The 27,538-nt window shown below is 34.9% G+C and overlaps 1 protein-coding gene across 2 annotated transcripts in view; it reads right to left on the reverse strand.

Moving 5' to 3' along the window:
- The window catches only part of RTL4 (retrotransposon Gag like 4), a 164,853-nt gene that overhangs the window by 31,973 nt on the left and 105,342 nt on the right, over positions 1-27,538 (reverse strand). The window contains exon 1 of one of the 2 annotated variants that reach the window (XM_072955784.1): positions 24,474-24,526. The exons of the other annotated variant lie outside the window; for it this stretch is intronic. The gene's annotated coding sequence lies outside the window, so the exon portion shown is untranslated. Of the gene's footprint in view, positions 1-24,473; positions 24,527-27,538 lie in introns of those variants that run through there. 2 annotated transcript variants of the gene reach the window in all.

Consider the following 27,538-nt stretch of genomic DNA (forward strand, 5'->3'; position numbering starts at 1 on the left):
ACAATCTGATTTGTTACAGAGCATCTGGCACTGGCATGTGTCCTCCTCCTTTGGGTCACACTGTCAATTAGGTGCTATTGCCTGCCTTTCGCCATCAGGGTTAATTCTAGGGGATGCCCTTATATAAATACCTACCTTAAAGGTTGTGTTAAGGATTAGAAATAATGTGCACCAAGAGATAGTTTGTGGCCCTTGGCGGGTACTCATTAAACACGCACACACATACACACACAGTACTGACTATGATTCTGCTGAGGCTTATGAGAAAACAGGGATTTCTGGTGAGAGGGGAAAATAGCAGCTCTTAGCCAGCATGCCCTGTCAACAATAGAAATGCAAAATTTCTAAGAGGCTGGTGCCCATCTGCAGAAATAAGCAAACAGGCATGACCCTTCATCAACATGGGCCTCACCTGGCCCCTATATCCCTTTTTCCTAGTGCACAAGAGAGCACATGGCTCCAATTAGAATACCAGTTAGTGTTACGGATGGTTGGGTTGCTAAGCTCACTGGGTGGAAAGAACATTATTAGCCTGGCACTGAACTCAGTCCAGCCACTGCCCATCCTCCTGGCTAGTCATATACAAGCGCTGTTCCTGCAGGTACCTACCTCACAGGCATAAGTGCTGTAGTAATAAAAATTGTAATTTAAAAAACACCATGGTACCTCTTTACCCACTATGTTCATTGCTGAATTGATTGAAGTAAGAGATGTAGGAAAATGTCGTGGGTTAAATGTTGAAGTCCTAAGCCTTGGTACCTGTGAACACAATCTTATTTGGAAATAAGGTCTTTGTAAATGTAACGAAGTTAAAATGAGGTCCACTGGAATAGGGTGAGACTTTAATATAACTGGTGTCCTTGTAAGAAAAAGAGAAAAGACACAGAGAGAGACATGCACAGATGGAAGACAGCCATGTGAAGACAAAGACACAGAGAGGGAAGACTGCCATGTGACTACGGAGGCAGGCATTGGAGTTGTTTAGCTGCAAACCAAGGGACACCAAGGACCGCTGGTAACAGCCAGAAGCTAGGAGAGGGAGCCTGGCCCTGCCAACACCTTGACTTTGGACTTCAAGCCTCCAGGACTGTAAGTAAGTAAATTTCTATTGTTTTAAGGCATAAAGCTGGTGGTACCTTGTTACCACAGCCCTAGGAATCTAATACAGGACGAACAGTAGGAGTGTGTCTTTTGGAGTCAGGCAAGTCTGTGTTCAAATTCTGGCTCTGCCATTTTCTACCTGTAGATTTGGGCAGATTATTTAACATCTCTGGACCTGTTTAGTCATCAATAAAAAAAGGACAGCACTACCTCAAAGGGGTATTATGACCATTAAATGAAATATTTTAAGTTGAAAGTGTCTAACACTTAGGAGTGGTGACTGTTTTCCATAATTATACATATATATTTCTGGAAAGCAACTTGGTATAAAAATACATAAAGGCTTCACATGTGCATTTTCCATGATCCACTAATTTCTAACGCATATACACAATAGTCATTTCTAAGGTATACACCTACTCCTAAGTATATACCCAACAGAAATGCATATACTTGAGTGTTCATAGCAGCAACAGTCATGATAGTAAAATAATACATAAAGTCATATGCCCATTAGCAGGAAAGTGAATAAATTAAATTGTGGTATATTCACACAATGAAATACTATTCAACAATTAAAATCAATACTCTGTAACTATAGATACTACAAACGTGTTGAATAAAAGAAGCCAAAAAAACTGCATACTCTATGATTCTAAACATATATAAAGGTTTTAAATCTGGCAAAACTAATATAGACTGTTAGAAGTCCTGATAGTGCTTACCCTTGGGAGGAAGTAGTGACTGAATGAGGCATGAGGGAGGCTTCTGAGGTGCTGGTAACATCCTGTTTCTAGATATGGTGGTGTGTTCACTATATGGGTGTGTTTACTTTGTGAAAATATGTCAAGCTGCACACTTATGTGCATTTTTCTGTACATACATTATACTCCAATAAAAATGTTTAAAAATTCATACAATTTGACCTAGTAATTACACATTTTAAAAAATAACATGAGAAAATCAAATATATGTCTGAGAATAGTCAGCATAGTAATACATGTAATAGATAGTACAGAGAAAATTATGCTAATATTGAACAGAAAAGTCATGGTTTAATCACTTATGATTTACCTAAACAAGAGAATATAGGTGACAAAGAGTTTTTTATCCAGTTCTTCAATAGGTAATTTTTATTTTTTTAACAATTCTTATATGGGTTCAACCTCTTACTTTGTGCCTCTGTGTTTGTTTTCATTTATAAAGAGAGAAAATAACTTGCCTAAGAAGTGTGTCTCCCCAAGTCAACTTGTGTTCAAATCAAAACCAGAGGAAAAGTTCAAGTTGAATGAGTTAGGATTGGGCTACACACTACTTGGACTTGAAGAAAAATAGACATCCAGTTATCTGGGAGACAGCAAGGATTTTAATTTACATACATTATTCAATAAATATTTATTTTACTTCTTACACCAGAAAAAAGTCCAGATAGACCAAATAAGATAACTATAAAGGCAATAAAAGAGAACATGGGAGAATTAAAAAAATAGTTTTGGAATGTGCAAGGCCCCCTCTGAGCAAGATTCAAACTCCTGCAGACTTTAAGGCAAAAGACTGATAAATCTGACTATAAATCATTGAAAATGTCTTTGTTGAAAAAGTAATACTATGAGAAAATTCCATAGACAAGTTAAAATGTGAGAAAAATGTTTTCAAAATATGGTGAAGGACAAATTATCTTAATAGATAAAGAGCTTTTGCAAATCCAAAGAAAAATACCACAACCCAATAAAAACTGGGGAAAGGAAATGAATGAGAAATTCACAGAAAAATACAAATGGCACATGAATAAAACCAAGCTTATATAGTGCTTATCATAGCCCAAGTCCTATTCTAAGTGATTTACACACTTGAGACTCAACAGCAATCCTATAAAGTAGGTACTAACAGAATTGTCATGTGTAAGGAAACTGAGACACAGAGGTTAAGTGATCTGTCTAAGGCCATACAGTTGATAAATAATAGTGTTGGAGTTTGAACTTATATTTCAATATATACACCCTTGTATTGTTGGTTTTTTTTTTACCATGTACATGCATATATGATTTTTCAATTAAAAGTAATGCCAACAACAAAAATTACATGGAATATTGAGTTATTCAACATGAGCTAAATTAATGTGTCCAGATTCAGATTTAACTAACATTTATTAGGACATAACCTGAACAAAGTTTTATTCTAAGCACTATCATTATCATCTCTTCTATGAACTGACTGGGTAAACTTGGAAGGCAGAGACTGAATAAAGTATATTTTTCTGTCTTTTGTCAACAGCCATAGGAGAAAGCCCACACTTAACTTTCTTATTTGCTATTAGATTGCAGAAGAGTAGGTGATACAGTTCTTTGTTGCTGATACAACCCCCTATTTCTTTTTCTCAAAAATTGTAACATCTACCATTTACTAAGTTTCTACTATGTGTCAAATGCTGCAATTTATGATTGCTGTTTAATACTAACATCCCTATGAAGTGGACACTATTTTAACCTTTACTTGTAGAAGAGAGATCTAAGCCTCAGAGAAATAAAGTAATTTACTCAAAGTCACAGCCCAGGTCTGTTTGTTTATAAACCCCTGATCATAACTACCATATGATTTTACTTTCTTAATTTTAGGGAAAAGAAATAACAGTTACCATTTAATGGGAGATAACCATCTTTTTTGAATAGTACTAAACACTTTACATGAATGGTTGCATTTAATGCTTATAACAACCCCATGAGGTAGCATAACAATTATTGTTATTCCCTTTGAGAGATGAAGGAACTGAAGCATAGAGGGTAAGTGACATGCTTGTAATTATTCAGCTAATAAGTAAAATAGCCAGGGTTTGAACAGGGTTATCTGTATGGCTTAACAGCTTGTGTTTTTTATTCTAAATCATACAGCCTGGTAGAGTGACTGAGTGAATAAAATACAAAAACAAAAAACCAGACCAAACTGTATGCTGCCTACAAGAGACTCCAGCTTCAAGGACACAAACAGACTCAAAGTGAAGAGATGGAAAAAGATATTCCACACAAATGGAAATCAAGAGAGCAAGGGTAGCTGTATTTATATCAGACAAAATAGAATTTAAGTAAAAAACTGTAACAAGAGACAAAGAAGGTCATTATATAATGATAAAGGGGTAAATCCATCAAGAATACATAATAATTATAAATATATATGCACCCAACATTAGAGAGCCTAAATATATTAGGCAAATAATAAATAGATCTGTAGTAAGTAATAGACAATATAATAATAGAGTATTTCAACATCCCTCTTTCAACAATGGATAGATTGTTTAGAAAGAAAACCAGTAAGAAAACATTGGACTTGAACTATATTTAGACCAAACAGATCTAACAGAGATATAGAGAACATTCCATCTAAGACTAGCAGAATACACATTCTTCTCAAGCACATGGGGAACATTCTCCAGGATAGATCATACGTTAAGTTACAAAACAAATCTCAGTAAACTTCAGAAGACTGAAACTATACCAAGTATCTTTTCTAACCACAATGTTATAAAACTATGAAGAAAACTGGAAAATCCACCATTATGTGGAAATTAAACAACACATTTCTGAATGACCAATGGATCATAACAGAAATCAAAAAATACATTTTTAAAAATACATTGCAACAATATATTTGCATAATAATATAAACAAAAATGAAAGTATAACAAACAAAAACTTACAGGTTGCAGGAAAAGCAGTGCTAAGAGGGAAGTTTATAGTGATAAATAACTACATTAAAAAAAAAGATCTCAAACAACTAACTTTAAGCTTCAAGAAACTAACAAAACAAGAAAACATCTCAGCCCAAGTTAGAAGAAGGAAGGAAGTAACAATACCAGGCAGAAATAAATAAAATAGACAATAGAAAAGTAATAGGAAAGATTAATGAAACCAAGAGTTGTTTTTTTGACAAGATAAAATTGACAAACCTTTAGCTAGACTTATCAATAAAAAAGAGGACTCAAATAAATAAAATTATACATGAAAAAAGAGACATTACAACTGATACCATAAAAGTGCAAAGGATCATAAGAGACTACTATAAGCAATTATATGTCAACAAATCAAAGAGTCTACAAGAAATGAATACGTTCCTATAAACATACAACCTACCAAGTGTGAGTCATGAAGAAATAGGAAATCTGAACAGACCAATAACAAAGAGATTAAATCAGTAATTTAAAACCTCCCAACAAAAATGAGGATCAAACGGCTTCACAAGTAAATTCTATCAAACATTTAAAGAAAGTAAAATCTTCTGAAACTCTTCCAAAACACTGAGGCCGAGGGAAGGCTCCCAAACTCATTTTATAAGGCCAGCATTACCCTGATATTAAAGATAAGGGTAGTACAAGAAAAAACTACAGGCCAATATCCCTGATAAATATAGATGTGAAAATTTCCAACAAAATGCCAGCAAATCAAATTTGACAGCACATTAAAAGGGTCATACACCATGACCAAGTGGAATTTATCCCTGGGATGCAAGGATGGCTTAACATACGTAAATCAGTTAATGTGCTACACCACATTAGTGGGATGAAAGACAAAAATCATATGATCATCTCAATAGATGCAGGACAGGCATTTGACAAAATTCAACATCCTTTCATGATAAAAACTCAACAGATTTGATACAGAAGGAACACACCTCAACACGACAAAGGTGATATATGACAAACCTGTAACTAACATCACACTCAACAGTAAAAGGTTGAAAACTTTCCCTCTAAAATAAGTGAAAGAGATAAGGATGCTGCTTTCATCAAACCTATTCAACATAGTACTTGAAAGCCCTAGCCAGAACAAGTAGGAAAGAAAAAGAAAGAAAAGGCATTCAAATCAGAAAAGAGGAAGTAAAATTGTTCATTTTTGCTGATGACATGATCTTGTATAGAAAATATCCTAAAGACTCCACCAAAAAACTGTTAAACCTAATAAACAAATTCAGTAAGGTTTCAGGATACTAAATCAACATACAAAATCAATTGTAATAACCTTTAGTGAAAAAGAATATGAAAATGAATATATATGTATATGCATGACCAAGACACTATGCTGTACACCAGAAATTGACATATTGACTGTACTTCAATAAAAAATATCTAAACACTAATAATGAACTATTTGAAAAAGAAATAAAGAAAGTAATCCCATTTTACAATAGCAACAAAAACAATAAAATACTTAGAAAAATTTAAACAAGGAAGTGAAAGATCTATACACCAAAAGTATAAGATATTCATTGAAAGAAAGGAGACACAAATGAATGGAAAAATATTTCATATTCATTAATCAGAAGAGTTAATATTGTTAAAATGTTCTTCCTACCCAAAGCCATCTAAGTTTCAACATAATCCCTATCAAAACTCCAATGGCACTTTTCACAGTAGAAAAAAAATCCTAAAATTTGTATGAAACCCCAATGATCTTGAATAGCTAAAGCAATCCTTAGAAAGAAGAACAAAGCTAAAGCCATCATACTTTCTGATTTCAAATTGTATTACAAAGCTATACTAACCAAAACAGTGTAGTGATGGCATAAAATCAGACACACAGACTGATGGAACAGAAATGAAATACAGAAATAAACACATGCAGATATGGTCAATAAATATTTGATGAGGGAGCCAAGAATATTCCGTGGGGAAAGGATAGTCTCTTCAATAAATACTGTTGAGAAAACTACATCCACATACAAAAGAATGAAATTGTGGACCCCTATTTTACACCATTCACAAAAACTTACTCAAAATGGATTAAGGACTTAAACATAAGACCTGACACCATAAAATTTTGAGAAGAAAACTTAGGGAAAAAACTCCTTTTTATTGGTCTTGGCAATGAATTTTTGGATATGACACCAAAGACACAAGCAACGAAAGCAAAAATCAACAAGTGGGACTACATCAAACCAAAAAGTTTCTGCACAGCAAAAGAAACAACACAAGGAAAAGGCAACCTAAGGAATGGAAGAAAATATTTTCAATTCACATAAATGGTAAGTGATTAATATCCAAAATACAAGGAACTTATACAACTCAATAGCAAAACAACAAATAATCCAATTTAAAAACAGGCAAAGGATCTGAATAGATATTTTTCCAAAGAAGATTTTCAAGTGGCCAACAGGTACATGAAAAGGTGCTCCATATCACTAATCATCAGGGAAATGGAAATCAAAACCACAATGAGATATTACCTCACACCTGTTAGAATGGCTATTATTAAAAGGCAAGAGATAACAAATGCTGGCAAAGATGTAGAGAAAAGAGGACCCCGGTGCACTGTTGGTGGGAATGTAAATTGATACAGCCACTTTGGAAAACAGTATGAAAGTTCCTCAAAAAATTAAAACTAGAACTATCATATGATCCAGAAATTACACTCTGGTTATATACCCAAAGAAGATAAAATCACTCTCAAAGAGATACTTGTGCTCCCATGTTCATTGCAGCATTATTCAGAATAGCTAAGATATGAAAGCAATCTAAGTGTTCAGTGATGAGAAATGGATAAACAAATGTTGTAGATATATATTCAATGAAATACTATTCAGCCATAAAATAGAAGGAAATCTCTGCCATTTACAATATGAATCAACCTTGAGGGCAGTATGCGAAGTGAAATAAGTCAGACAGAGAAAGGCAAACACTGTACGATCTCAATTATACATGAAATTTAAAAACATGAAATTAATAGAAACAGAGACTAGACTGGCAGTTGTCAGGGGCTAAGAGAGGGGGGAAATGGGAATATGTTGGTCAAAATGTACACACTTTCAGTTATAAGATGAATAGGAATCTAATGTAAAGCATGATGACTATAGTTAACAGTACTGTATTGTATATTAAAAGTTGCTATGAGAGTAGAGCTTTAATGTACTCACCATTACAACAATAATAAAATGACAATTATAGAAGTAAATGATGTGTTAACTAACTTTATTTTGGTAAGCACTTTCATTGATAATTGATGTATCTAATCATCACACTGAACGCCTTAAACTTACACAATGTTACATGTCAATTATATCTCAATAAAGCTGGAAAAAATCATATAGCTTGTATAGTTCAAGAGGAGGCCCTTTCAAACAAAGTATTTTTCAATATCAAGCTCTTTCCCAGCCCTGTGCTTGGACCTATAGGGAACAGAGGAGAAGGATAAAATATGAATCCAGTAAGTTGGCAGGATGAACTCTCCAAAACAAGGCAACACCAGTGTGAACTACATGCAGGGAAAACAGGTAAGTGAGGCCTGGAGTGATCACCAGTAGCTTTATAGAGGAGGTTACTTTCAAGCAGGAATAGGACTTGGTAGGTAGAAGACAGGGAAAAGAAAGCATTATGAATGGCATGAACAGAAGCTGAAAGGCAAGAATGGAAAACTGTTTTGGGCTCACATCCTCCCTAAACTAGGGGAAATTATTTTCACCAATGAACAAAAGAGATTCTAGAGAGGCAAGCAAGCTCATGCCAACACTCTGTCCTTAGCTAAAAACTGATGCAATCTATTCTTATCCTAGAGAGGTGGAATAGGGAAGAATTATGCAAAGGAAATTCTTTGAAGAGAGTGAGAATTCTAGATCACATTCTAGTCCTATCTAAGATTTTGTCTTGTGGTGGATTTCTGCTGCATCTGGTAAAGCTGCCTTTGATCTACTTACTGTAACCCAATACAAAGTCTCTGTATATGAAATTCTGGATTATCAACCTCTACAAACAAATGCAAATATATGACCCCCCACCTTTACTGTTATTAACATTAATACTTGAGTGGACTAGAAGGTTGCTTTTCAGGTGAAGTGATATAATATACATAAAAGTGGTTCACAAACCATAATGCCAGGTACAAAATATATTGGTAAAATAAATGACAAAGCCCATAGAATGTTTGCATGTAAGTCTCCATGTTCTCTTAGAAAGAAAAATCATGTTGGATATTTCTTGAAAATATAACAAAAATAAAAGTGATATTAAATAAAATGTAGGTGTGCTAACACAAGGACAAAGAGTAATAGCTCACACATGCATGGTGCTTTTACTTTTTTCAAAGCATCTTCTCATCCATTATCTCACTTGATCCACAAAACAACCTTATGAGCTAAGTAGGTATTAACCTTTGGAAGTATCACTTTCTTCTTAAAAATGAGGATTAGCAACGTGCCTGCGGGAAGACATTGTATTGGTAGCAGCCATAGATCTAAAACTCAGGAATCTAGACTCCTAAATCCAGTATACTGAATTAGAATCTCTAGGAATTTTATACAAATTTTCTATTACTACTGTAATTATCACAAACTCAGTGACTTAACACAGATTTATTATCTTACAGTTCTGGAGGTCAGAAGTATGAAATGGGTCTCAGTAGGCTAACATCAATGTGTCAGCAGGGCTGTGTTCCTTCTGGAGGTTCGAGAGGATAATCTGTTTCCCTGCCTTTTCCAGCATGGAAAGGCTGCCTGCATTCCTTGGCTCATGGCTCCTTTCTCCATCATCAAAGCCAGAAACTTCATCACTTGGATGTCTTACTCTGACTGTCTTCCCTCCTTCTTTCACTTAAAAGGACATTTGTGATTACAATGTGCCCACCTGGATAATCCCCATCTCAAATCTTTAACTTAATTATGTCTTCAAAGCCCTTTTGCCACATAAGGTAACATATTCACAGGTTCTGGGGATTAGGATGTGGACATCTTTGTGGGGGTGTGCATTATCCTACTATTACAGACAGGTCCCAAGAATCTGTATTTTAACATTCTCCAGGTGATTCTGTCGTAGGAACACAATAGCAGACCAGTGGTCTCTGAACTTCATGAATTATGTTCCCCAAAAAAATCAACAATATAAATTCTAAAACTTTTTTTTACATATCCCAACTCATTGTCCTATATACTCCTTGAGTTGACCCCTAATTTGGAGAATAGTATTGTAGACCAGGGCCAGCAAACTTTTTCTGTGAAGAGCTGTATAGAAAATATATTAGACTTTATGGTTTATGTAGTCTCTATTGCAAATATTTAGGTCTGCCATTGTAGCATAAAAGCAGCCATAAACGATACGTAAGCAAATGGGCATGGCTACCATAATAAAACTTTATTTCCAAAAACAAGCAGTAGGCTGGTTTTGGCCTGCAGACCATAGTTTTTCGTATGTTATTAGCTATGCTATTCTTTTTTGTCCATAGTTTTTTGCCCAGAGAATTCATCTCTACTGTGACACTTTTCTATGATGGGGGACAGGATGGGGGCATATTTTCCCAAGGCCATATCCACAAACATGACTATGAGTCTTAGGAAGTGGCAGTTGAAACTGGGAATTTTAGTCCAACCACTGTTATTAATCCACTGCCCATTCACCTTGTTTTCCCTTCCTGACATACATCTTCCAGCTACAAACTCTCCCAGGTGTTTCAATGCAAAGCCAGGCAGACCTAAAAGCTAGTGTTGCACTAGGAGTTATTGCTTGAATTTGCGCTGAAGAGAAATAGCCATTATTTTTTCCTACTAAGAATTAGTGAGATGGCAACCACCATCCCACTCTTTGGTTTTATGGATTTGATTATCTTAGATATCTAATTTAAATAGAATAATGCAGTATTTGTCTTCCTGACTGGCTTATTTCACTTAACATGAGTCCTCAAGGTTTATCCAGGTTGTTGCATATAGCAGAATTTCCTTCCTTTTTAAAAAATACTGAAGAGTATTCCATTTTATGTATCTGCCACATTTTCCTTATCCATTGCTCTGCCAACGGACATTTAGGTTGTTTCCACATTTTGGTTAAGGCTGAGATGACATGGGAGTGCAGATACCTCTTTGAGATCCTGATCTCAATATTTTTGGATAAATACCCAGAAGTGGGATTGCTAGATCATATGGCAGATCTACTTTTTGTTTTCTGAGTAACTTCCACACTATTTTCTATAGTGGCTGCACTATTTTTGCATTACCACTAACAGTGTGCAAAAATTCCAATTTCTTCACATTCTTCCCAACAATTGTTGTCTTTTGGGTTTTTTTTTGGTAATGGCCATCCTGATAGGTATGAGATAATATCTCATTGTGATTTAGATTTATATTTCCCTGATGATTAGTGATACAGCATTTTTTTTTCATTTGCCTTTTTGCCACTTGTATGTCTTCTTTGAGAAATGTCTATCCATGTCCTTTCTCCATTTTAAAATCAGGTTATTAGTTTTCTGCTCTTGGGTTGTATGAGTTCCTTATATATTTTGGATATTAACCCTTATTTAGATATATGGTTTACAAACATTTTCTTCCACTGTGTACATTGCCTTTTCACTCTGTTGATTGTTTCCTTTGATGTACTGATTATTTTCCTTTCTTTTTATTTGATTTGCTTTCCCTTGAAGATTTTTAGCTTGATGTAGTCATATGTTTTTATTTTTGTTTTTGTTGCCTGTGCTTTTGGTGTTATATCCATGAAATCATTATCAAGACTAATGTCATGAACTTTTCCTGCTATGTTTTCTTCTAGGAGTTTTACAGTTCTAGGTCTCACATTTAAGTCTTTCATCCATTTTGAGTTGGTTTTTGTGGTGTAAGACAGTGGTCCACTTTCGTTCTTTTGCATGTGAATATCCAGTTTTCCTAACACCATTTATTCACAAGAAACTATCCTTGTGAATGAGAAATATATCGAAAATATATTCAACTTAGAATAGGGGTTGCAAATGTAAAGACCAACAGAAGTCAGGAAGGTAAAATAAAACACTAAATTGGGAGAGACAAATAAAGCTCCTGCTTCTTTAGGTTTTATATGTTCTCTTACTTTTGACAGAGATACAGATACAAAAATTTCACTTTCCTTTTAAATCTGATAAAAGAACAGCAGTAGTGAAAATGTGATGACAAATGGTAACTGACATTCATTCTCAATGCTATAGGAAGTAGTGGGGGGCTGCAGTAAACTAGAGAGTCAATGTTCCACATAAAGAATAAATGAGAAACACAAGGCATGATAACAAATGGCAACTACTTTCAACCTCAGTGTCAGGGAGACAATAAGAGGGAATGAAGGGGGTGGTAAACTGAAGAGCCCAGGCTAAAATGGGCATCACTCTTCCATACCAGCTGGTTGACCTCTTGTGGAAATGAGGGTCTCTTAACTTCCTGATATTATGATTCTTTTAGAGATGCTAGAAATTTGGATTTTTATGTGAGATCCATTGATTTTTAAATGCTAGTAACTAATTCAATTTTATAAAAAAACAAGTTCTGAAAAAGAAAAAAATAAAATAAACACTGTCTGGTCAGACATAATTATAAGCTGTATTGACCCTTGGGCTATATGTGACCTCTGAATCCAGTTACATTTAACACATTTCTGGCTTTCATTCATCAAAATAGATGAAACAAACAAACAAACAAACAAAAAGAGCCAGAGTGGGGAAAAAAACAAATATTGGTCTAGGAAGTGAGAAAAGATTTCTCAGAATCTAAGAGGGATCAGAGCATCAAGGAAAAGACATATATCAGAAGCACTGCATGCAACAAAATAGTCGCAAATACATCAAATATCACCCCTGAATGGTACTTGAGAGATTGTATAGTTCAGCCTCTTAATTTAACAGATGACATACCTAAAGCGCAGAGGTTAAGTGGTTGCTCAAAGTCAAACAGCCAGTTAGTACTGTTTGGTCTCATGATTCTCAGTACAGTACTCTTTCTGCTAAACCATGCTTTCTCTAGAGGGTCAGTTCAGTGAACCTGTTAGTAAACCAACTTTGAGAAAAATGATGACTGTCTCCCAGCAATTCAACTGGCATGCCTTTGTTTTCCTCCATGTAGACAGCTGTGAAACACCTGATTGTGACTGAATCTTTGTGGTTCCTGTGCACAACAGACAGCTATATGTACTGTAGTCTATTTACTGAGACCAACTTGGTGGGGCAAGTAAATGAAAAAAAATTCAACAAGAGCAGAATTCTGAGCATTCAGTTTTGGCAGGGAAAAGGGCGGTGGTTGCAAAGAGGTAGAATGCATTTATTCCAACCGTATCTATATGAAACCAGGGAGCTGAGTTGCTTCACTACTTCAGAAGCCTAAGAATGAGTTCTGAGTTGAACAGGGCAAAGTGTGATTTCAGAAGCCTTAAAATACTGTTCATGCCGCATACTAAGTTACTCAAAACAAGTTCAAGATGTTTGCTTCTGTGAAATCCTTTCACAGCTCCCTGCTTCCTTTCCCTTATTTAGCACACTCATTTCCAAGAAAGCCGGCTGACAAATTTTTTTTTCTCCACCCCTCCTTAAAGCTATCTCACTCTTAAGATCATAGCCATTAACTGATTGCTTATCCTAGAGGTACCATGACATAGTTATGTCTTATGTCATCTCTCTCTCTCTTTCTTTTTTTTTTGTGCTAATATTGGATATTTCTTCTTAAGCCATCAAGGTCTAGAGCTCTGAGCTTTTCTTTCCCCTTTTGTCACAATGATTTACTCACAGATTTTCAAACAAAGAGCTGCCAGGTTCACTAAGGAATGGATGATATGATGCAAGCACAAATCCTGCCATCAAGACAGATCTGCATTCCAAAATCCAAGCTCAGATTCACTAATCAAGGACTTATTTCTGAAAAGTTAGAAATGGGCAGTGGTCAGAAAGTACATGCAAATGTCAGCATAACATGAATAAACATGAGTACAAACTGCCTTAGGAGCCAGTACCTTTATAAACACATGTGCACACACACAGACACACACACACGGACACTCACAATGATAATTTAGGAAGGAGAAGAGCTAAATCTCAGTTGAATAGCTTAATCAATCCACGAAAATTTCTTGACAAATAACATATGTTTGGAAGATACCAAGAGTAGGAGAAGGTATGGTTTGTATCTCTAATGACTTTAAATTCTATATGAGGAGACAAAAATGACCAGCCATGAACCAATCAGATATTTAGCAATCAGACAATGAGGTTTACTGAGGAAGAACAATAGGAGCTTACAAAATAAAGTGATGAGTGTGTTCTGAAGCAACAGACAAAGGTTTCATGGAGGCAGAGTCTTGAGCTGGGCCTTGAGGGATAATTAGGACTTGGAGAGGTGGAAAAGAAGATACACCAAGCTAGAACAGTAAGCATAGGAGCAAGAACAGGAAAATGGAATACAGAGAAGAGATCATCCTGAATGAGGCTGAGAGTTTATATACAAGTGAGTTGAGGGACATAAGAGTGCATTAAAAAGATGGGATAAGTATCTTAAAAGTCAGTCAGAAGACTGTATCAAAGGTGTCAGGCAACAGAGAGTTATTGCAAGTGCTTACACAAGGGTATGACTTGATAAGAGTATTTAAGGAATAATATTTTGGCTGTAATATCCAACAGGGTTAGATGGAAGAAAGAAATAAAGCATTTCAGAAGGCTGTGGTATTAATGCAGGTATGAAGTAATGGCAACTAGCTTTCAGAAAAAAGAGGGTGGGTATGATCATGAAAATTTAAGTTTTAACCAGAGTTACTTAGAATAAAAGAATATTAAAACTAGAAAAGACTTCAGAAATTATCTAATCAAGCTTATTCAGTTTATACATGAGAAAATTAAAGCAAAGTGTAAGTGATTTCACCCAAGTTACCTAGTCAAGTAGTTAGTGGCAAAACAGGAACTAGAATTCAAGCCTTTTGACACCTTAACAGGTAGGTGCACTTTACAAAGCACCAAGCTCTTAAATTTTAAATGAGAGCAAGATATCTAAGTGGAATTCCCACTAGGCAGCAGTAGATATGATACAGACATTAAAGAAAATGAATACTTAAGATGTTATTAGAAGGGATGGTACCTGGACACACAATTACAGATGAGCTCTGAGAGGGAGAATGTAAAGATAAGAACACAGATACCCAGATTAAAGTGTGAGTGGAACATGAATAGAGGAAGACAATAAAGAGGAAGTCATGTCACAGGAGCCAAGAGAAAGGATATTTTTAAAAGTTAAGAGTGGGAAAATTTCACTTTGGGCCAAGATTAAATAAAAGGGACTGGATTTACTCTCCTGACTGAAACAACTAAAACCATGGACAAAACATATGATACAGTTCTCAAGACATTGACATCAGGGAATAAAATTCAGTGATCCCTGAGAGATGGAGGACAAACAAGAGAAGCTCTTCAACTGCCTCAGCTTTAGAGTGTTTTCAAGCTACAGTACAAGGAGCAGAAACCCAGGCAAAGCTTTAGCGGCTCCTTGATTTGAAGAGACAAAGCTACGGATGTAGTGAGACCAAGGCAGCTTGGGTTTGCAGGACAGAGTACCAAAGATAAGAGATCTACACAAAAAGAGAACCATGGAGATCTGTAGAGGGTCTCCTCAAGTATTCAGCTAAGTACCAATCAACATATGTGTGTGCTGAACCATCTGAAATAATTAGACATAAGAGTGCTCAGTGCTCAGACAGGCTGAGAATAGTGTCTGTTACCAGTAGTCAGATTGCAAAAACTCAGGATTCACAGATCATTGGGTAGAGTACACAGAAATGTCTCAGCTCAGTAATGGAAATAATTAGCACTAGACTAAGCACTGCTGCAATCCCAACTATCAAATCTCCTAAACAAATCCAAAGGGATTATTCTGTTTCAAAGTACATTTCCCATAACAAAGCTCAAGAATATTTATAGGAATACAAAGATACCTAGTACCCAGCAAAGTAAAATTCACAATGTTCGTCTTCCAAACAAAAACTTCCAGGCAGGAAAAGCAGCAGGTAAATATAATTCTCAATGAGGAGGGGAAAAATCAATTAATCAAAATCAACACAGAAAGAATACAGAAGACAGAATTAGTAGACAAGGACATTTAAAATTAGCATAATTGCATTGCAAATGTTCAAAAACTAGAAGATGAAACACGTTAGAAAAAATGGAATGTAAGAAAGAACAAAATAAAGTTCTAGATACAAAAACTATAATGTCTAAGATTTTAAAAGTACAATGGACAGGATTAATGGCAGAGTAGACATTACAAAAGAAAAGATTAGTGAACTTGAATACATAACAAGAGGAATGATAAAAATAAAACATAAATAGAAAAATATACTGGGATAAAACAGAATATCAGAGAGAGCTATGCGGCAACTTCAAATGGTTTGAAACAAGAGTAATTGGGGTCCCTGAAGAAGAGAAACAGACAGAAACAGATAGACAGAAAAAATATTAGGAGAAATACTGGCCAGTTTTTTCAAAGTTTGATAAAAACTATAAACCCACAGATCTAAGAAGCTCAAAATACCCTTAAAAACAATAAATATGGAGAGAATTTTAGCAAGGCATACCAGAATTAACCTAATTAAAACAAGTGATAAAGGAAAAAAATCTTACAAGCAGGAAAAAAAGGACACATTACCTACAGAGGATCAAACATAAGAATAACAGCAGATATCTCCTTAAAAAATAAAAAAGAATACAGTAGAGTGACATTTTTTAGAATCAGAAGGAAATAGCTGTCAAACTAGAATACTTTACTCAAAGAAAATATCTTCTAAAAATAAAATAGAAATTGAGACTTTTTCAGACATGCAAAAGCTGAAATAGTTAATCTGCAATGAACCTATGCTATAAGAAATGTAAAAGGAAGTCTTTGTGTAGGAGAAAACTGATACTAATGGAAATATAGATTTACACAACTTAATGAGGAATCCCAGGAATAGTAACAACATGAATAAATATAAAGACCTTTTCTCATAATTTACATCACTTTCAAGCATAACCAACTGTTTGAAGCAAAAATAAAAGCATGTGTTTTGGAGTCTATAACATATGTAGAAGTAATGTGTATGACAAAAATAGCAGAAAGATTGGAAGGGGAGAAATAGAAGGATACTTATAAATTCCTATACCATGTGTAAAGTAGTATAAAAGCACTTGAAGACAGACCAATAAGTTAAAAATGTGTATTATAAACTCTAAACACAATAAAGTATTATAACTAACAAGACAAAAGGATATGAAATGGGATCATAAAAGTTATCCAATTTAAAATGAGGTGGAAAATAGGAACAAAAATTAGATGGTCAAAATAGAAAACAAATAGAAAGAGGATAGATTTAAAATCAACCACATCAATAATTATGTTAATGTTAATGGTCTAAATACCCAAATTAAAAGGTAGAGATTCAGTATTGCTTTGGCAATTCTGGGTCTTTTGAGATTCCACATAAATTTTAGGATTATTTGTTCTAGCTCTGTGAAAAATGTCCTGAGTAATTTTATAGGGGATAGCATTAAATCTGTAGATTGCTTTGGGTAGTATGGACATTTTAACAATATTAATTCTTCCAACCCAAGAACATGGGATATATTTCCATTTCTTTAAGTCACCTTTAATGTCTTTAGTCAATGTTTTGTAGTTCTCCGCATATAACTCTTTCACTTCCTTGGTCAGATTTATTTCTAAGCATTTTTTTGGATGCAATTTTAAAAGGGATTGTTTCTTTACTTTCCTTTTATGATATTTCATTGTTAGTATAAAGAAATACAACTGATTTCTGTGTGTTAATCTTGTATCCTGCTACCTTGGTGAATTCTTTTATCAGCTCTAGTAGTTTTTGTGTGGAGTCTTTAGAATTTTCTATATATAGTATCATGTCATCTCCATATAATGACAATTTTACCAATGAGTCTGCAGGAATAACCCTCCAAGACTTCAGACAATAGTACAGAGCTACAGTAATCAAAACAGCATGGTACTGGCACAAAAACAGATGTATGGATCAATGGAACAGAATAGAGAGCCCAGAAATAAACCCACAGACTTACAGTCAATTAATCTTTGACAAAGGAGGCAAGAACATACAATGGAGTAAAGACAGTCTCTTCAGCAATTGGTGTTGGGAAAACTGGACAGCAGCACGTAAATCAATGAAGTTAGAACACTCCCTCACACCATACACAAAAATAAACTCAAAATGGCTTAAAGACTTAAACATAAGACAAGACACTATAAATCTCTTAGAAGAAAACATAGGCAAAACATTCTCTGACATAAATCTCAGCAATGTTCTCCTAGGACAGTCTACGCTAACAATAGAAATAAAAGCAAGAATAAACAAATGGGACCTAATGAAACTTAGAAGCTTCTGCACAGCAAAGTAAACCATAAGTAAAACAAAAAGACAACTTACGGAATGGGAGAAAATTTTTGCAAATGAAACTGACAAAGGCTTGATCTCCAGAATATATATGCACTCATACGACTTAAAAAGAAACAACCAAACAACCCGATCCAAAAATGGGTAGATGACCTAAACAAGCAATTCTCCATTGGAGACATACAGATGGCCAATAGGCACATGAAAAAATGATCAATATTGCTAATTACCAGAGACATGCAAATCAAAACTACAATGAGGTATCACCTCATGCCAGTCAGAATGGCCATCATTCAAAAGTCCACAAATGATAAATGTTGGAGAGGGTGTGGAGAAAAGGGAACCTTCCTACACTGTTGGTGGGAATGTAGTTTAGTGTAGACATTATGGAAAACAGTATGGAGATTTCTCAAAAGACTAAAAATAGTCTTACTAAATGATCCAGCAATCCCATTCCTGGGCATATATATTCAGAGGGGCTCTTAATTCAAAAAGATACATGCACCCCAATGATCATAGCAGCACTATTTACAATAGCCAAGACGTGGAAACAACCTTAATGTCTATTGGTAGATGATTGGTAAGGAAGCCATGGTATATTTATACAATGGAATACTACTCAGCCATAAAAAAATAAAATAATGCCATTTGTAGCAACATGGATGGACCTGGAGATTGTCATTCTAAGTGAAATAAGCTAGAAAGAGAAAGAAAAATACCATATGATATCACTTATATGTGGAATCTAAAAAATAAAAAGACAGACTTATTTACAAAACAGAAACAGATTCACAGACACAGAAGACAAACTTATGGTCGCCGGGGGACTAATGAGGTGGGAAGGGATAAATTGGGAGTCTGAGATTTGTGGATACTAACATATATATAAAAACAGATGAAAAACAAGTTTACACTGTATAGCACAGGGAACTATATTCAATATCTTGTAGTAACTTATGGTGAAAAAGAACATGAAAACAAATATACATATGTTCATATATCACTGAAGCATTATATTGTACACCAGAAACTGACACATGTAAACTGACTATACTTCAATTAAATATATATACATACACACACACACACACACACACACACAAAAAGCTCAAAGATTGTAATAAAGGTAAAGAAGGGCATTATATAATGATAAAGGGATCAATGCAAGAAAGGATATAACATTTATTAACATATTTGTACCTCATGTAAGAGCACTTATATAAAGCAAATATCAACAGACATAAAGGGAGAAATTAACAATAATTCAATAGTAGGAGACTTTAAAACCCCACTTATGTCAAAGGGCAGATCATACAGACAGAAAATCAATAAAGAAATAGTGGTCTTAAATAACAGATTGGACCAGTTGGACTTAATAGTTATCTACAAAACATTCCATTCAAAAATAGTAGAATACACATTCTTTTTAAGTGTACATGGAACATTTACCAGGCTAGATCACATGTGAGGCTACAAAACAAGTCTAAACAAATTGAAGGGAAGAGAAATTATAACAAGCATTTTTTCCAATCACAATTGTATGAAAGTAGAAACCATTTAGAGGAAGAAAAACAGGAAAAACACAAATACATGGAGACTAAACAACATGTTACTAAAAAACCAATGAGTCAATGAAGAAATCAAAGAGAAAAATCATTAAATATCTCAATACAAATGAAAATAAAAACACAACTTTCCAAAATCTCTGGGATGCAGTAAACACAGTTCTTAGAAGTTTATAATGATATAAGCGTACCTCAAGAAACATCTCAAACAAAACAAAACAAAACAAAACAAAGCAATAACCTAACCCACCATCTAAAGGAATTAGAAAAAGAAGAACAAACCAAGCCCAAAGTCAGCAGATGGAAAGAAATAATAAACATCAGAGAGGAAAGAAATAAAATGGACTGAAAAAGAACAGAAGAAAAGGTCAATTAAACCAAGTGTTGGGTTTTTCTTTTTTACAAGATAAACCTTTAGGCGAACTCACAAAGAAGAAAGGAGAGAAAGAAGGAGGACCCAAATAAACAAAATAAGAAATAAAAGAGGAGAATTAACAACTGATACCACAGAGATACAAAAAATCATAAGAGAATATTATGAACAGCTATATACCAACAAATTGGACAAACTTGAAGAAATGGACAAATTTCTAGAAACATACAGCCTGCCAAAACTGAGTGAAGAAGAAATAGACAATTTCAATAGATTTGATCACTAGAAGTAAAAATGAATATTTTTTAACCCCCAGGGCCCGATGGCATGACCCAGGGGTGCACTGTAGACAGATTGCCCTGCTCCCATTGACCAGCGTGTGGAGCAGGAAAAGTGGGAATGGGAGAGTGGGTAAGCTGTGGGAGGGGTGGCCTGGCCACCAGGACACTCAGGTGTGCCCCCATAGAGGGCACTTTCTTGCAGGTGGGCATAGGGAGAAGGGAGAGCATGATGACAAGTCTGCTCCCTCAGCCCTGGGATTCCATTAGTGCTGCTGCCTCTCCAGGGAGGGTGGGAAATGATGGTCCACTGAGCCTTCTTCCCTGAAAACAAATTTTTAATAAAAAGACTCCCAGCAAACAAAAGTCTAGGACAGACTGGCTTCAGAGGGAAGCTTTGCCAAACATTTAAAGAAGAACTAATTCATATTCTTCTCAAACTATTCCAAAAAATAAAGAGGAGGGGACACTCTCAAATTCATTCTATGAGGCCACCATTACCCTGATACCAAGACAATGACACTACAAAAAAGGAAACTACTAGTCAGTATCTCTGACGAATATAGTTGCAAAAATCCTCAGCAAAATATTAGCAATCTGAACCCCCAAAAATATATATAAAGGATTATATACTATGATCAAGTGGGATTTATGCAAGGATGGTTCAACATCTGCAAATCAATCAGTGTGACATAACACATTAACAATAAGAAGGATAAAAATCACATGACCATCTCAACAGATGCAGGAAAAGCATTTGACAAAATTCACTATCCATTCTTGATAAAACTCAACAAAGTGGGTATAGAGGGAACATACCTCAATATAATAAATGCCATTTATGAACAAATCCACAGCTAACATCATACTCAACAGTGAAAAGCTGAAAGCCTTTCCTCTAAAATCAGGAACAACAAAAGGATGTCCCCTCTCATCATTTCTGTTGAACATATATTAGAAATCCTAACCACTGCAGTCAGATAACAAAAAGAAATAAAAGGCTTCCAAACTGGAAGGGAAGAGGTAAAATTATAACTATTTGCAGTGACATGATGCTTTATAAAGAGAATCCTAAAATCTCCACCAGAAAACTACCAGAACTAATAATTGAATCAGCAAAGTTGTAGGATACAAGATTAATATACAGAAATCTGTTGCTTTTCTATACACTGATAATGAACTATCAGAAAGAGAAATCAAGAAAAGAATCCCATTTAAAACTGTATCAAAATGAATAAATACCTAGGAATAAACTTAACCAAGGATGTAAAAAACCTGTTGTTTGAAAACTATAAAATGTTGACGAAGGAAACTGAAGATAATACAAACAAGTGGAAAGCTATCCTGTGCTCTTGGATTAGAAATATTAATATTGTTAAAAGGTCCATACTACCCAAAGCAATCTACAGATTTAATATAATTCATATCAAAATACTCAAGACATTTTTTACAGAACTATAACAAACAATGCTAAAATTTATATGGAATGAAAAAAGACTCCCCAAACCAAAGCAATCTTGAGGAAAAAAAGAACAAAGCTAGAAGTATGATGCTCCCTGACTTCAGACTATACTACAAAGCTACAATAACAAAAACAGCATGGTACTACTTAAAAAAAAATAAAACCAGACACATAGATTAATGGAACAGAATAGGAAGCTCAGAAATAAATCCATGCACTTATGGTCAATTAATCTATGACAAATGAGGCAAAAAATGTATAATGGGGAAAACATTCTCTACAATAAGTGGTGCTGGGAAATTGGACAGCTACATAAAAAAGAATTAAATTAGAAAAAAGTCTCACACGATATACAAAAATAAATTCAAAATGGATTAAAGACCTAACTGTAGGACTCGAAATAAAAAAGAAAAACTCCTAGAAGAAAACACAAACAGAACTCTCTTTGACATAAATTGTAGCAAATATTTTTTGGATCTGTCTCCTAAAGCAAAGGAAACAAAAGCAAATTAAGCAAATGGGATCTAATTAAACTTAAAAGCTTTTACACAGCAAAGGAAATCACTGACAAAATGAAAAAACAGCCACTGAATGGCAGAACATAATTGCAAATTATATGACTGATAAGGAGTTATTATCTAAAATATAGAAACAGCTCATATGGCTCAATATCAAATAAAACAAACAACCTGATTAAAAAATGGGCGGAAGATCTTAATAGACATTTTTCCAAAGAAGATATACAGATGGTTAACAGGCTCATGAAAAGATGCTCAACATCACTAATTATCAGAGAAATGCAAATCAAAACCACAATCAGATATCACCTCACACCTGTCAGAATGGCTATTATCAAAAACAACACAAATTACAAATATTTACAAGGATGTGGAATAAAGGCAACCCTATACACTGTTGGTGGGAATGTAATTTGGTGCAGGCACTATAAAAAACAGTATGGAGGTTTCTAAAAAAAAAAAAACATAAAAACTAAAAATAGACCTACCATATGATTCAGAATTTCCACTCTTGGGTATATATCCAAAGAAAATGAAAATACTAATTTGAATAGATAAATGGACCCCAGTGTTCATAGCAGCATTATTCACAATAGCCAAGCTATGGGAGCAACCTGAGTCCATCAACAGATGAATAAATAAAGAAGATGTGGTATATTTACATATGTATATACATGTATGTATATATACACACACACATTATATAATTTAGTATTACTTAGCTGTAAAAGAATCAAAATTGGCCATTTGCAACAGCATGAATGGATCTAGAGGGTATTGTGCTTAGTGAAAAAAGTCAGATAGGGAAAGTCAAGTACTTTATTATCATTTATATGTGAAATATAAAACATTAAAACGAATGAACATAACAAAACAGAACAGACTCACAGACATAGAGAACAAACTAGTAGTTATTAGTGAGGAGAAGAAAAGGGGAAGGTCAGGGTAGGGATAGGGGATTTAGAAGTACAAACCACTAAGTATAATATAAATAGGCTATAAAGATGTGTTTTACAGCAAAGGGAATACAGGTAATATCTTCTAACAACTTTAAATGGAGTATAACCTATAATATTGAATCATTATGTTGTACACCTGAAACTAATATAATATTGTAACTCAACTATACTTAATTTTTTAAAAAAGACTGTGGAATATTGATAGAGGGTTAGACACATAGATTAAATGAACACAATAGAGCAGCTAGAAATAGATGTACATGTATATGGCCAATTAATTCTTGACAAAAGTTCAAGGACAATTTAATGGAGAATAGATGGTATTTTCAACAAATGTTGCCAAAACTACTGAATTCAAGTCCTACAAAGTATGATTGCAAAAAGAAATTATAATAAACTTTTACCCAGACTTTGAACCTTATACAATAATTAATCCAAATGGATCACAGGCCTAAATGTAAATCCTAAACTATGTAAACTTCTATAAGTAAACATAGGATAAAATCCTTGGGATCATGTGTTTACAAAGATTTCTTAAATGTAACACCAAGTGCATGATTCTAAAAATATTTTTAAATAATAAATTATACTTCATCAAAATTGAGAATTTCTGCTCTATTTAAAACACTTAAGAAATGGAAACAAGCCACAGACAAAAATATTTATAAACACATATCCACATTATCTGACAAAGTACTTGTCTCCAGAATAAAGAATTGTCAAAACACAATAATAAAAGGATAAACAAACCAGTAAAAAAAAAATTGGTAAAATGATTGGACAGATACTTTACCAAAGAAGATATATGAATGGCAAGTAAGCCCATGAATAGACGATCACATCATTACTCATTAGGGAAATGCAAATTAAGCCTGTAATGAGGTACTACTACAACAACAGGGCCATTTATACGGTAGCTTAGACCTGCTACAGAGCCTTTTCCTGCTCTGGGCCCTACTCACAGCTGGCAGCCCTTCACATCATCAAGTAATATGTTGAAATAGTATTTCAAAATGTGGAATATACTACCTGTAGAACCCCTGCAATGTATTGTGCTCTCTTCTTAGTAATGAGAAATACGATGAAATAAATTACCCTCTATTTTTGAAGGAGTGATCCTGGCATACCCCAGACCAGTCTAAAATCTTTAGTAATGTCATGGGCCTCTGAAGCTAACGTAGGTTTTATATCCTACCTCTGGTGCTCATATTTCTTACTAATGCCTTCATATTACCTGTCACTTATTTTTTTTCTTGTCTGATGACATCATCAGTATGTACACCATTGTGATGCTGTGTAGAATGTTCAGAAAATTCAGAATTCTTGGAACTATATTAAAGAGAATAGATGAATTAAAAGTGCTGGTAGAAAGAAAATAAATGTAGTCTGTTATCTGTTTTAAGTAAGTGCAAATTACTTCTGATCCTCTTTCTTGTTAGGGATGAAAAAAACTCATTCATCACATCAATGACCATGTACTAAATACTTGAGGCCTTGCTAATCAGCTCTAGCAAAAGTACAAATTCTAATGTAGCAGTTGCTACTGAGGCTTATTATTTGCTTGAACTTACTGACATCCTGCAGGAAATATCTGATTTGTCTAAATAGCAGACTAGTGAATTAAATGGCAATATGATGGGAACCACTACTCTTAAGATCTTTAAGGAGGCCTTTAATCAGTGCCATTTCACTTGGGTTGTAATTTTTTTTTTAATTTTCTATCTTTGCCTGGGGTTTGGTGGAGGGGAGTCTGAGAGGCTTCCACTGGGCCTTCCCCTATTATAATAGTTCTTATCCTACAGGGCAAAGTTCTTATCCTATAGGTTGTAAGGGTCCTTACAACCACCAAGTATACACATTTTAATTAGATATTTGAGGACTTGGGAAATAACTGTTGCCTTGGACTCTAGATCCTTTGTAAATTTATCTTGGGTTAGGACTCCATTTATCTCCTGGCTTCCATACTTCCATATTCAAAGAGGGGGTGTTCAAGGATGATGATTCCAGTTCTTGAGTATTAAAGTTGCCTCAGATCCAACAGCTATTGAAATGTTTTGGTATTCTCCTTTCCCCAGTGTACAGTTATCTGAGTAAATGACAGGTATATTTAGGACAGAGTTTCTCAACCTTAGTATGATTCAGATTTTGAGCCTTTAATTCATTGTTATGGGGGCCTGTCCTGTACATTGTAAAATGTTTGGCAGCATCCTTGGCTTCTACTCACTAGATGACAGTAGTATTCCCCCATCATGAAAATCATGAAAATCAAAAATGTCTCCAGTCATTGCCAAATATACCCTGGGGGAAAAATCACTCCTAGTTGAGAATCAATGCTGTAGAAAAAGACTCAGGAAATCAATACTGTATATATTTTCTATAGTGTTGCAAGTATTTGGGGCCTGAAAAATGACTCATGTCCAGTCCTGAAATTGGGCAAAAGATTGTGACTTTTCATTGGTATGTTTACACTTAGTCTCCTGATTATCCATCTTTGGTTTCTCTTGCTTATATAGGTCTGAGGTTAGCAAACTTTTTATTTAAAGGGCTGGATAGTAAATATTTTAGACTTGTAGGTCATTTGGTCTGTTGCTACTACCCATTTCTATGATTCTCCCACTGTAGTGTGAAAGCAATCATATACAATATGAAAATAAATAAGCATGGTTGTAGTCCAATTAAAATGTATTTATAAAAATAGGTTGCTAGTTCATGAGTTATAATTTACTGACTCATAGCATGGACAATACCTTTTTCTTTTGACTACGCTTTGTCTTGCCTCTAGGGATGCTATGTTTTATTAACTATTATTTGTCTCTGATGGTAAAGCACCACCAGCTAGCCTCTGTTATTTCAGGATTATTTCTCTCCTTTGGCTATCAGTCAGCCTACTTTTGTAATAGCATTTCCAACCATCATCCCAATGTAAATAAGATAGCCCCTCTTAAGTGTCTTAATAATTCTGATCCCCCTTCTCATCAGTACATTCCTTATCGCTTTGGTAAAGTGAATACCTCTGTGTTCTCTTACAAAAACATAATCAACTGATTAGTTTTCTAGCCTAATACAGTATTATCCACTCTAACATGCCCACTACTCTAAGCTTTCTGATCTCTTCTATCACTGTATTCTACGGCAGTTCTGGCATCTCCTTCACTTAGTGTGAGCCATCATTTTCTCTAAGTTTCTAAGAACCATCCTAGCAGCTTCCTAGCACTGATTCCCAAGGTCCTTTCCAGGATGGTAAAGCCTGGGTCAATGGATATTGTTCCCATATCAATATACTCTCTTTATCCAATCTTGTATTCCCCTTGCCTTTATACCTTGACACAACACCTTCAAGACTCAGTCCCACATGTACTCTCCTGGCTTCTCTTAGCCAGATCCTGTAGGTGTTTTGGGGTATGGTCCCTTTTCTTCTTTAGCAGTTCAGTTTATATTGTGACTTAACCTTATTTTCTGGTGTCATGGCCAGGAGGGGAGACAGGAGTAGACTGTGAAGGAGTCACATATTGCTTTGTAAGGCAGAGTCCTCTGTATCATTTTCAAGCAAAGGAGGAATGCTAGTCTTTAAGAGGGAGGAGTAGACCATTTTTACAGGCCTATAGGGTTCAAGAGAAACTGGAGTTCCAAGGATTTTTAGTTACCTGACCCTGGTGTCCCCACTGAAAGTCCTGTGACTTCTACACAATTAGTTTCCAATTATGACAAAGAAGACTTTCTCTGGAGCACTGCTATTCATATGATTGAGTACTGAATCTGACCCTCAGCTTTTTCTCTCTTCTGCAGGAGATGAATGTTTTTATATGCTGTCAAATAGGCCCTTTGACTTTCACATTTTATTTTCAATTGGTGATTAATCAACCTCAGCCATTCATTGTCTTTTTTCAATGCATTGATGGCATTCAGGAAGAGCCATCTTATTCCACTTTTTTTATAAACAGTGCTTCCATAAAAACTCTCAAAAGCTTGGTATTATACCAGCCAGTGACCAATGCATTCTCTTTAGCCAGTATCCCATCCTGCTCACCACAGGTGAAAGTTTTAACAATTGCACAACTAGAGCATGTCAGGTGCTCTATCTTACTACTGGTGATAGGGTCCTAATTGCCAGATGCCCAGTGAGTGATTAATTAAGGTCCAAAATTCCAGTTTTAGTCTGC

This window comes from Vicugna pacos, chromosome X, assembly GCF_048564905.1.
Source record: "Vicugna pacos chromosome X, VicPac4, whole genome shotgun sequence".
NCBI classification, from domain to species: Eukaryota; Metazoa; Chordata; class Mammalia; order Artiodactyla; family Camelidae; genus Vicugna; species Vicugna pacos.